We start from the raw sequence: 11,426 nt of genomic DNA, 5'->3' as shown, positions 1-11,426 counted from the left end.
ATCAGGAAGCAACAAACTTCCTGCCTGCAGTGGAAACATCCGAGTCAGAGTCCGTAAAGGGATGAAATGGGATCCCAAGCAGCAGCAGCCATGAGAGTGGCGGCGGTAGTTGAATTGTGAGCAGCGGAGCAGCTCTCTGGCAATCAGAGAGTCGCTACGCCGTTTAACAGAACATTAGAATCTGGAATGTGTACAATGCATGAATCAAGTGTTTGGTGGGTTTTTATGGAAGCCGTGTCGCACGCCTCACTATTCTGGGACTGAAATGATCATAAAGCAGGAATCATATTTATTATCTGCCACTTTTCATATTCATAATTGACCTGTCTTCTGTGTATTTTTTTCCTGCTTCACAGTCCATTTAGAGCACATGGTCTGATTCTGCTGTAAATGTCAAGTACTCATGAGCTATTACCAAATAAGGCTTTTAATGATTAATACAATGGTGCGGGTCGAGTTTAGTCCCGGGTAAATGTGTGAGGGTAGTTATTAATGTGTTGTCTAAATGTCAGAGGAAGTGAAAGATGCTGTGAACCCATGTCGATCCTGACATGCGCTCACCTGCTCCTTCACTTTCACTCAGAGCTGCAAGAAAACTGTTCAATTAAACCGCTACACAACAGGGAGGCTCTTCGCTTTATTTATGTTTATGTTATTATCTCTGTTTAATCTACATGTGACGTGCGTTCACCTTTACTTCACACGGTAAAGCAATCTCACGCCGGATCAGGAAACAACAGCTGAATGCTCCCCATCGTGCTGGTGCTGTATCGCGGTTCACACTCCGAAATGACTCTGTTTATCATTCGGAATGACAGGATATGCAAATAAAAGAGGAAATTATGAAACATTAATGCAAGCAATCGATCAAAAGTTTGGGAGAAGCAAACAGAGAGAATGTCAGTGTGAAGACTGGAGGAAAATCCTGGAGGTTTTAATGATAAATAACGGTGAGGAAGAGAATTACAGAGAAGAATTATGGGGAATATTTCTGTTTAATTCACTCTCTGTATGGCCGGGTTGGCCGACTACAGCTGTGTTCACTGATTCACGCTTGTGAGGGGTGTCCAGTTTTAACGTTTAGTCAATGATACAATCTGAGGTCATGTGACACAGTTTGAGCGATGGGCGTGGCAGTCCAGCACGATTTGGGAGGAGCGGCGAGAGTTCAGTCATTTGAATCTTATTGTTGTTGTGCTGCTCATTCTAATTGTATTTTATTTCTATGTTGATGTTTTAACTGTGTATTTTTTATTGTGATTTGACCTTTTTACCCACATCTCCCTTGAAATAGAGATCTCATCTCAATGGGATTTCTTGGTGAAATAAAGAATAAATTCAGCTTTGTGCACCTGAAGTTTCTTTCTTTGTACGTTTTTCAAAACAAAAACATTTAGAGAAAATGTAGACAAGTACCATCTATCCATCAAATCATTCATCCATCCATCTGATCATCCATTAATCTAATCATCCATCCATCTATCCATCCATCTAATCATCTGATCATCCATCCATCCATTTAATCATCCATCCATCCATCCATCTGATCATCCATCCATCCATCCATCCATCCATCTGATCATCCATTAATCTAATCATCCATCCATCTATCCATCCATCTAATCATCTGATCATCTATCCATCCATCCATTTAATCATCCATCCATCCATCCATCTGATCATCCATCCATCCATCCATCTGATCATCCATCCATCCATCCATCCATCCATCCATTTAATCACCCTTCCTTCCTTCCTTCCCTACATCCATCATCCATCCATCCTTACATCCTTCCCTACATCCATCCACCCATCTAATCGTCCTTCCATCCATCCATACCTCCATCCATCCATCCACTTTCTTAACCTGCTGTATCTTTTTCAGGCTGACTGCGTTTCCAGAGCCCATCCCAGCTCTTGGGTGAAATTGTTCTTATTTTCCTCAAAACAATAATAAAAAGATCCTCTGATGTTATTTATTTATTTTTTTGCAATTTTCCACTCTCAGGTTAATGCAGGACAGCAAGTCTTCAAACTGAGTCACAGAGACACGGTGGAAGCCGCCATCATGCAGCAGAAGTCCAGCTCACCTCATCAGGAGAGACGCTGATGTCATGAATCCAGACACGGAAACACGATTACAGATTATTTGTAGGATGTTGTCAAAACATAATCTATCTTTCATGTATTGTGAATGAGATATACACAGACAGACACAACTCCACGTAGCAATAAGGCTAAAAACCTTTGACTGTAGCTCCTCCCACTTTCATCAAGCTCATGAACACATTACTAGTCAGGCAACACGAATTCGCAATGCAGCAAAAAAGAAGCAGACGCAAATATGACTTGAGAATCACGTTTTATGTGAACGCAGCTTTAAATATTAGAGATGTGAGTTTTAACAATCCAAATATTCTGCAATCAAAAATGAGATAAAAACCAAACATCAACACTTGGTGTCTAAACATTTTTTTGCATTCGTATCCTAGTTCCAGTCATTTTTTTCTTCCATACGATGATCTACAGCCTCTACCCAGAACGCTCCGCCTCAGGTCTCGTCTGGGAGTGGCCATGGTCATTCTCCATTTTGACAACAAGGAAAAACATTCCAGCCTTCAGCCCTTCAGGCAAAAGGTCCGTCTTTGATGTGCTTATTACACCCGGTGTGAGCCCAACGTTTAGAGGATTCCTTTGGAAAACAAAGACTTGTAACTGCATACTGCAGAGTCCGCCGGTGGCAACAAAGGAGCCCTTTCTATAGATTCAAACTGACAGGAAGGAGCGTTTTAGTGTGAAAACAAACGCTGGAGAAAACCAGATTCTCACTTCAAAGTCACCAATAATGAAGCTTGGTCCGAAGCCCTTGGCATCAATTGTTCCGCGTGCAGATGTAGGTCAGCGTGTTGCATCAAAGTGGGCTTCCGAGCGGTCACCACAAAGTCACAGGAGCGTCTGAGCGCCCACTCAAGGCGCCGTGACTTTTCTGCACCGTATTTATTTAAAATCGGTTTCCTGAACGTGTCCGGCAGATTTTAAACGTGACACCCGCTCGTATATTTACTTAGAAATGACATTCCATTCACCTGGTTTGAGCCGCAGAGTTCACATCACAGCCATGAGCGCGCAATTAAGAATGAGTTTCCTGAAGGTGAGCAAAACGAGTCCATCTGGGCAAATTCATATCAAGCTCCCCTGGGAGGCTCAGCATGTATATTCATAAGAGGTGGGCAGATAAGGAAGAGGGAAAAAAGTTTGAAGAGATCCAGCTGGTCGCTGAAAAGCGACCTGGATTCCTCCTGCTGCAGTGAGACGAGTCTGTCATGTGAGACCGAGCTTCCTGGACGGTCTCCTTCAGACTGACCTCCCGCTTGGCCTTACACTGTCTCGTACCAGCCGTAATATATTATGCTTTACACAAAATGTAAAAAAAAGATGAATACGTGAACTATTTCAGAGTAATTTATTCACCAAGAAAGAATACGTTTCCAGTGCTTTAGGCGAGGAAATGTTCAAAGCAGCGAGCGGCGTGCAGAGCTGAAGTTGTTAGTATTCAGATCAGGCGTTTCTCTCAGTGACAGGATTTAAGAGCACAAAGGTGCCATGTAACCTGCAAAAACATGAAGGATGAATGACTTTTGTTGAGTGGAGAGGAAGAAAAGACTCAAAAAGTGGACAGACCAACAAAGAGCATCAGTCAAAATCCCCCAGATCCTGAACCGATGGAGCAGCTGATCCATTTAGTCCAATCTGGGAGGTCTCACCCTGCAGCAGAGCTGTGAAGGCGCCAGACGCCACAGCGTACGCTGAAAGGTGCAGAGTTCCTGCCCCGGCGGGTCAGAAGCATTTCTTAGGAGGAATGATGCCTTCCAAATTTAGGAGAAAGTTCCGTCACCGTTCAGCTTCTGCAGTTTCAAGTGACATTTTGAGCCGTTGTGGACCAAGTTCTGGATCAACTGGTCAGAAGTCATTTCTAAGCTACTTTATCACCTGTTTTTCCACAGCTGGGAACCCAAACAAAGCCACATAATTGCATCCCGTTTAAAGTCTTTTCTAATATAAGTCCGAAGCCTTTCCTGCTCTGTTTCTGATCTGAGTTCAGGGACTGAAGTTCAGGAAGGCTTTATTTGCTCACGTTATTGCATTTGTGAGTCCTCCCCGCTTCTTCTTCTGAATGCTGGTTCCTATTCTCAGGACTTTTTTTCACAAAAGAGAAAACTCTAAAAATTACAGCCAGTTTGGTCATAGATTTTGATAAGGTACCCCCACTTTCAGCATTTCAGTCTGCATTTACCATTTTGCACGTACAGGAGTTACTCCAAAAATATTTTCTTTACAAGATAATAGAACATTTAAATGTCTATAAATAAAGGTGTTCCTTACTGCCATAGTCGGCTATTCTTCAGTGCAGTCGAAAATTAAACCTGAAACTGGAAGATGACATTAATACAACAAAACTGGAGGCAGCAAAGACTCCAGTTTTGGTCTACAAGATTGTAAAGGATACAATTTCAAAACAGTTGAAGGCTTTGTCACTACTTCCTTTATAGGAGGGAACGAGCGGAAATGGGTAAACCTGTTTGCAGGTAGCAGACCACTAATGCCTTGTTTCCACTGGACTGATACTTTGAGCATTTCCATGATAAAATAGACTCGGCCTGGACCAATTCGTACTATCTTTGGTCCTTTTTTGATTGTAGGTCCATAGGAAGATGGAATGAACCACTTAGGGCGGAGCTTCTGTCATCACACAAATCCATTGAATGTCAGAAAGGCGTTACAACAACAGCAAACGTCTGACCACTTTTCTCAACTCATGATCCAAGCCGAAAGTTTTGTCCACTTTTCAAATCTTAAGATCTTTGCATATTATTCTCCCTTTATTTGTGGGGTATGGAGACCAGAGACAGGCTGAATCCTATATACTCTCTTAGGATTAGAGTTGGGCTCCGAAGTTAGGTTCCAAGTAGGAACCCTTATGATTTACGTGGTTCGACTAAAGCCAAAAGAAGCTGCTGCAATCGGTTCCTCATTTCAGTGCTTAGTTTCCATTTCTCTTAGGGCATATCAATCACTTCTGCTCTCTTTAGTACTTTGAAGTTCAGCCAATTCTCGCATCAGCCAATCAGGAGCTCATCTTTGGGCACGTGATGTTTTCAGAAACTCGATCAGCGAGTAAGATACTAATCCAATACGAGCGTTTTGTCCAGAACTTCCATCCATTTTCTGAGCCCGCTGGAGCCGCGGGGGTTTACCAGAGATCGTCTCCAGGAACTTTTGGATGAAGGTGGGATTCACTCTGGACAGATTGGAAGACTGTTGAAGTTTTGCGGTTCTCTGATTGCAGCCAGCCTCCAGACTTCAGCGGAGCTCGCTCCATACGCCGGCAGACAGACAGCCGTTGTGGGGAGCGGGAGCAGCCTGCTGGGGTCTCCTGAACAGTGATGTTTAACTTATTTCTGTCGAGACAATAATAAAAAAAGGTTCCCTATTTTTTCCAATTGCTGGACACCCTTCAAACTCAGTCACAGAGACACAGAAACACAGTGGAAGTGGCTGTCATCCAGATATCCCTGATAGCAAGAAAATCTTTGAAGGATTTCATTTTTTTTTCTTCAGATTTTTGTAGAACACAATAAATAAACCTGATCTTTCTACATAATTTGTGTCTTCCATTCATTGGAAGTGTGACAGACACCCACACTTAGCTGCGGCTTCTAGCTCAGGATTACATTTTTGACAGACGGTGAGCAGCAAATTCGCTGCGTGGTGAAAGCGGGACGGGCCACCGGTTTGGGGCTCGGAGGTTGTGGAGCTCTGACTTAACGGGTACAGTCAGCACGTCTAAAAACGACAACACCCAAAATATCAATTTTTAACCATACGTCAATATGTGACGACTTGATTTGGGAATACTGTATTGTTTTTAATACTGAAGTACCAATATTGGCACCGAATAGGAACCAAAACAAAAAACAACACATTTTCACCGGAACCGAATAAAACCCAATCAGTACCTAATCCTACTTAGGATGCAAGCTAATATTTGAGCTAACCATCCAAACGACCCAATGAGTCATGGATACAGTGGCATATTAGGTAATATTTTTGGTAATTGTTTTACTATTCTTGCAACAATTAGGGTCCGGAATGTTGGAGCCATATAGACTTAGAATAAATTACATTTAAGTTATTTTGAAAAAAGAAGAAATAAATAAGACCGCACTCCTCCCTGGAACGGCTAACGTGGCAGTAACATGTGTATCCACTGGACTCTAGTTAAGAAGAATGAACTGCTGCTGAATTATAAGTCAAAATGTGATGTCCACATATGTAGACCCCAGGTCTTAAGACGATAAATAGCTTGCAAACCTCTGTTCTAAGGCTTTAAGCACAATCTAAACTGAATGAAAAATTTAATGAGAAAGCTTAAACTACTGAATGGTAAGAAGCTGTGATGTGAAAGATTTCTGTCACCACTTACAAATATTTGCTTTTACTGTCAGAACCAGCCGTGATGTTAGTCAAAGTTTACTCATTTCTACTGTCTATTCTATCAATGCTAGAAGTATCTGAATAAAAATAGCTTTAAAGAAATTCTAAATAAATAAAAAAAGCTGTTATCTCTTGATTTCGGAGGCTGGTAGCTGCAGAGAACGAGACCAAAACAACAATGTATGTTCCATCTGTTCTACATTTCTGAACCCGACACTCTTCCAATGCAAAGCAAATTGGTGCACATTAAAGAAAACACTTGTAGTGTGTGAATGCATGCATGTTTCATTTCTCTGGGATTCTAAATTATAGAGAGAAGAACAATGCTTTTGAGTGAAGTCTTGAAAATGTGATCCGAGGCAGTATTACACAGAGAGCTGCAATATGCAAAAGCCCCGCTCATGAATTATAAAAAGCACAAAAGATTGAAAAACTTAAAAGGAAACAATATTTATTGGAGAAAAAAATACTGGTAGCTTAATTACCTGCAGAACTGAGGATGGAGGCAGTTCGAGTAGCAATTATGAAATAGATTGAGCATTATTCTTGCCCAGTGGTATTTATAGAACTACTCAATTATTGCAATTATTTGTAGAGTCTGAGCTTTTTCTGTTCAAACATAAAACAAATAATGCATCATACAAAACAACCACTTCATTTAAACCTTTTTTATTTTTGGTCGGGGGGTTCTGGTCAATAGTTTAGTCCTTCTGCTTACATTAACCCACTTTATCGGGAGTATTTACAACAAGGAGCGTAATCTAAAGCAATAATCAGTATGAAGGGGTAATCTTGACAGTCAATCAACACTGTTGGAAGTTGGATTTCTTCACTGAAAATGTTTGACCTTTTGCTTCATGGATCCTTTTCTAAGCTTACTAGGTTTATACTGGGACCGAGTATCCGAATACCCGGATCTCATAAATATAGTAGAATGTGGTAAAAATAAAATTCTATATCTATGTATTTATTGTGCCCTGCGACAGACTGGCGACCTGTCCAGGGTGTACCTCGCCTTCGCCCTTCAGTAGCCGGGATAGGCTCCGGCACCCCCGCGACCCCGAAAGGGAAGAAGCGGTCAAGAAAATGGATGGATGGATATGTATTTATTGCTCTGAAATAATGTTGGATTTTAACAAAAACAAATAAATAAATAGCTCAATGCACAGCGCTACTGTCACTGGAAGTAAACAAATCTTAAAATAAAGTGTAGAGTGAAGCTAACCATTTTGAAAGTACTAACAAGTTGTTTTTATTTTATTTTTTTTTTAAAGGTAAAAAAAAAAATTAGACTTAAGTTCAGTTTACTGACATAAGTAGGTATAAGTAGAAAAGCGCTACAAATGGACACACTTTTTAATCCTTTTACCATTGACTGAGGCGGTTAGTATTTGGTAGTTTTTGTTGTAGCATGACCTTTTTAAAGTTATCAAACTACAGCTGTTATGTACATTCAAGCGCTGGAAGCTTCGCGCTAACACTAGTGGACTGGCTACTCTCCATTTGGAGGGCCAAACGAAGGGGACGGGAAAGGGAAGAATTCCGATTGGGCCTTAGAGTCAGACTTGATCCAGTTAAGATGGTTAACTCCGAGGTCACACGGCAAGCTTTATATTTCAGTTGTGATGTGGCAGCGGTCTAGCTACAGCAGATAGCTTATATTAGCTGCTGGATGATGCAGCCACAGGCTCTGCTACTGACCTCCTGAGACTCCAAACTGACGTAGGATCACACAATAACCCACAACTTATAGAGGTAGTACTGTAATCCCCCCCTTATTCGCTGTGGAGTCCAGCGAAAATTTGAACCCAACAAAACAAATTTGCCGCACCGCAGAGGCCAGATCGCCGGGGTCGAGCGAGATTGTCTGCAGTGGGATTTCCTCTCGCACTTTTAAAGCTACGTAAAGACCGCGGCGTAATGCTAGCCGTGTGAGTCGGGAGTTACACTTGTCCATCCCGGATGATCCTAGTAAAATTTGTACTTAGCTTTAAAGTTTAAAAATATTTACCTGACAGCAGTTCTAATCTTGGATAAAAGGTGTGATGTCCTCAAACTTAAAGAATCAAATTTAAGTTACACATTTTTAAACTTTTACTGATTTAATACAGATTCTGCCTGTCACTGGATTGCCACCGTGCATCCTCGAAATATGCTTGGGAAGTCACTGATGGATGTCAACCTTTAGAGTAAAATCCTCCAATCGCTGTAAAATTTTAAAAAGTAACAAACTCCTGTTTAAGCTGGAGTTTATTGCAGACAGGAAACAACTGGAAGACATACGGTATTCTGCATCTAAAATGAAAGTTGTTTTGCTGATTATTACTGGATGAGGGGATAAATTGAAGGTTGTGTTGGTCTGGGGGCGGAGCTTTGTCAGAGCAGATTCTTCCTGGAGGGGGCTGTTGGCATCGATCTTACGTCAGCACGTTTCCAACCGCTCATTTTAGTGGGTATGGGAGGGGCTGCTGCAGGTTTTTACAGGATTACTCTTAAATGCATGGACGGATCAAAATGCCACTTTAGGGTTCTTTATAGAGAGGAATGAACAGTAAAATGCATTTAAAATTTTTCGTAAAACCTCAGCGGCAAACGAGGCCGTGCCCAATTACAAATTTCCACGCTTGGCCACGTCCTGAATTTGCTGAAAAACGTGCATTTAGTTGCCCACAATGTGACTTTTGTGACCATAAGACTACAAAGACAGTAAAAACCTTCACTGCTAATTATCATTAACATGTTATGAACATGTTACAACTCTTTCTCAAACTGAACAAAAACAAAAAAGGCATCTATTCCACAAACTAGACTCCTCACAGCAGGAAATCCAAAGCTCCTGTTCTCTCACACTTCATACAGAGACAAATACCCCATGACTACACCTCTGACAACTCTGAAAAGGTTGCACTTTCTGTGTGATGAGTGTCATTGTTGTGCCAGTAGAGCAGCAAACAGCGCCAACACCACCTTATCACAGAGGCCAGGTGTCCCTCAGTGTATCTGCTGGGAAAGTGTAGAGCACGACACCTGCTGCACCTGTCCTGCTGTGTCGGCTTCACATCCTGACTCCTACCATCGTTAGAAAGTCACCTTGGTAACCAGACGAAACTAAAGATGTGAAAAAGTGTCATTCATACGACCGGAGCATTCATTAAGCTGCTCATTATCAACTGCCTTTAAATGAAGTGAAACACAGATAAAGTAGGATGAGTTTTGATCTGCTGGAACCCAGAAAAGATCTAAAACTCACAGCAGACACAAAAGCACATTTAAGCTTCAATTGACTTTACTGGAATAATAATAAGTCGGAGCACATTTACAAGAAATGAAAGTTAAACACTTTCTGCAGAAACATCATTTATGAATGCGATACTTACTTAATGGGTAAATTATACTATTTTAATAATACAAATAAGTTGGGAAAAATCTGATTAATTCCTATGATAATGAGGTTTTATTGCCTTGGGTTTGAGGATGCTTCGTCATTAATGAATCTGAGCCTGGAGGCTGACACTTTTTAAAGGTCCCTACATTAGAAACCATTTATACATACGCTCACCCATTCACACACATGTATACATACATATATAAACACATTTACACACTTTAATATTGGGAGTAAATATTATAAAAGCTGGTACTTCCTTAAAAAAAATCTGACTTTCAGAAACCCTAAACTGCACGTTCTGTTTTAGAATCTGGAGAAGAGAAGAGTTTTATGACAGAAATTTAGAGGAACCATAAAAGAAAAATACATGAGATAAAAGTCATGAAATTATTGTTAAAAGAGTCAACATTTATCAGAAAAAATCATAAATTCCAATCAATTCTTTGATCACTTTCTTCCTCATCAACGAACACACAGAGGTTAGCAGGGGCTAACCTCACACCGCTCGGCTATCGGAGGTCAGACAATAATTTTGCTGTTTAGCTCGCGGTGCTCAGTCGCTAGCTTTGCCGCTCAGCTAGTGGTGATCAACCAGTAACTTTGCCACTCATCTAGTCGTACTCAGCTGCTAATTTCACCACTCGGATAGCAGCTCTCAGCTGCTAGCTTCGCTGCGGTATTCAACTACTAATTTTGCCGCTTACTTTGCCACTCAACTAGCAGCCCTCAGCCAATAGCTTTGCCGCTCAGCTAGCGGTGATAAGCTCTTAATTTAGCTGTTCAGCTAGCCATGCTCAGCCATTAACTCTGCTGCTCAGCTGCTAGCTTTGCCGCTCACAAGCTAGCCCTGGCTATCGCTACAACTAGTGCAGCAACGGTATGTTCATATGTTCAGGATAACAAAAAAATCCACAAAACATGAGAATGCGAAAGGTGAACCATGACAGAGTGAAGGAACCCTGCGTTGGAATGCTCCTCCATTCGTCCTTTATATAAAGGAAAAATTCAATGGAGCGCAGAAACTGCATCACTGAACAAAGAGTTTGGCGTCCTGATTGGTCGAAGTTTTAAGCATTTTAAACCATTAAGTGAATTATCCTTTCACTAATTTCCATGACTTCAGACTAGTGTTGCCACAAATTATTGTTTTAATAGTCGACTAATCACTGATTATTTTTTTCAGATTAGTCGACTTATCTGGTCATTCACAAACTGGATGTGAAGGACATATCTTAACCATCATTAGCCATCTAAAAATCTAGATATGTAGCATTACCTGCTGTGAATATTAGCAAAATTTGGCCGCTGAAGATACTAGTGCTAATAGCTGAAGATGCAGAAATTGATAGCTAAAAACACTGAAGCTAATAGCTGAAATCGCTGAAGCCGATAGCCAGCTAAAATATTAGCTGAATGCCAAATTAGCCTGAAAAACTAAAAAAAAGCATAAGCTTGCCAAAACAGCTAACACGCAGCTGAAATATTAGCTAAACTCCAAAATAATCTGAAAAACAAGCAAAAAAAAGCATAAATTAGCCAAAAT

The 11,426-nt window shown here is 41.0% G+C and overlaps 1 protein-coding gene across 1 annotated transcript in view; it reads right to left on the bottom strand.

Annotated features, from left to right (window-relative positions):
* The window catches only part of lrp1bb (low density lipoprotein receptor-related protein 1Bb), a gene marked incomplete in the record, with an annotated part of 410,583 nt that overhangs the window by 260,595 nt on the left and 138,562 nt on the right, over positions 1-11,426 (bottom strand).

This window comes from Oryzias melastigma, linkage group LG21 (assembly GCF_002922805.2).
Source record: "Oryzias melastigma strain HK-1 linkage group LG21, ASM292280v2, whole genome shotgun sequence".
NCBI lineage: Eukaryota > Metazoa > Chordata > Actinopteri > Beloniformes > Adrianichthyidae > Oryzias > Oryzias melastigma.
This window is presented reverse-complemented; position numbering and strand designations above follow the sequence as displayed.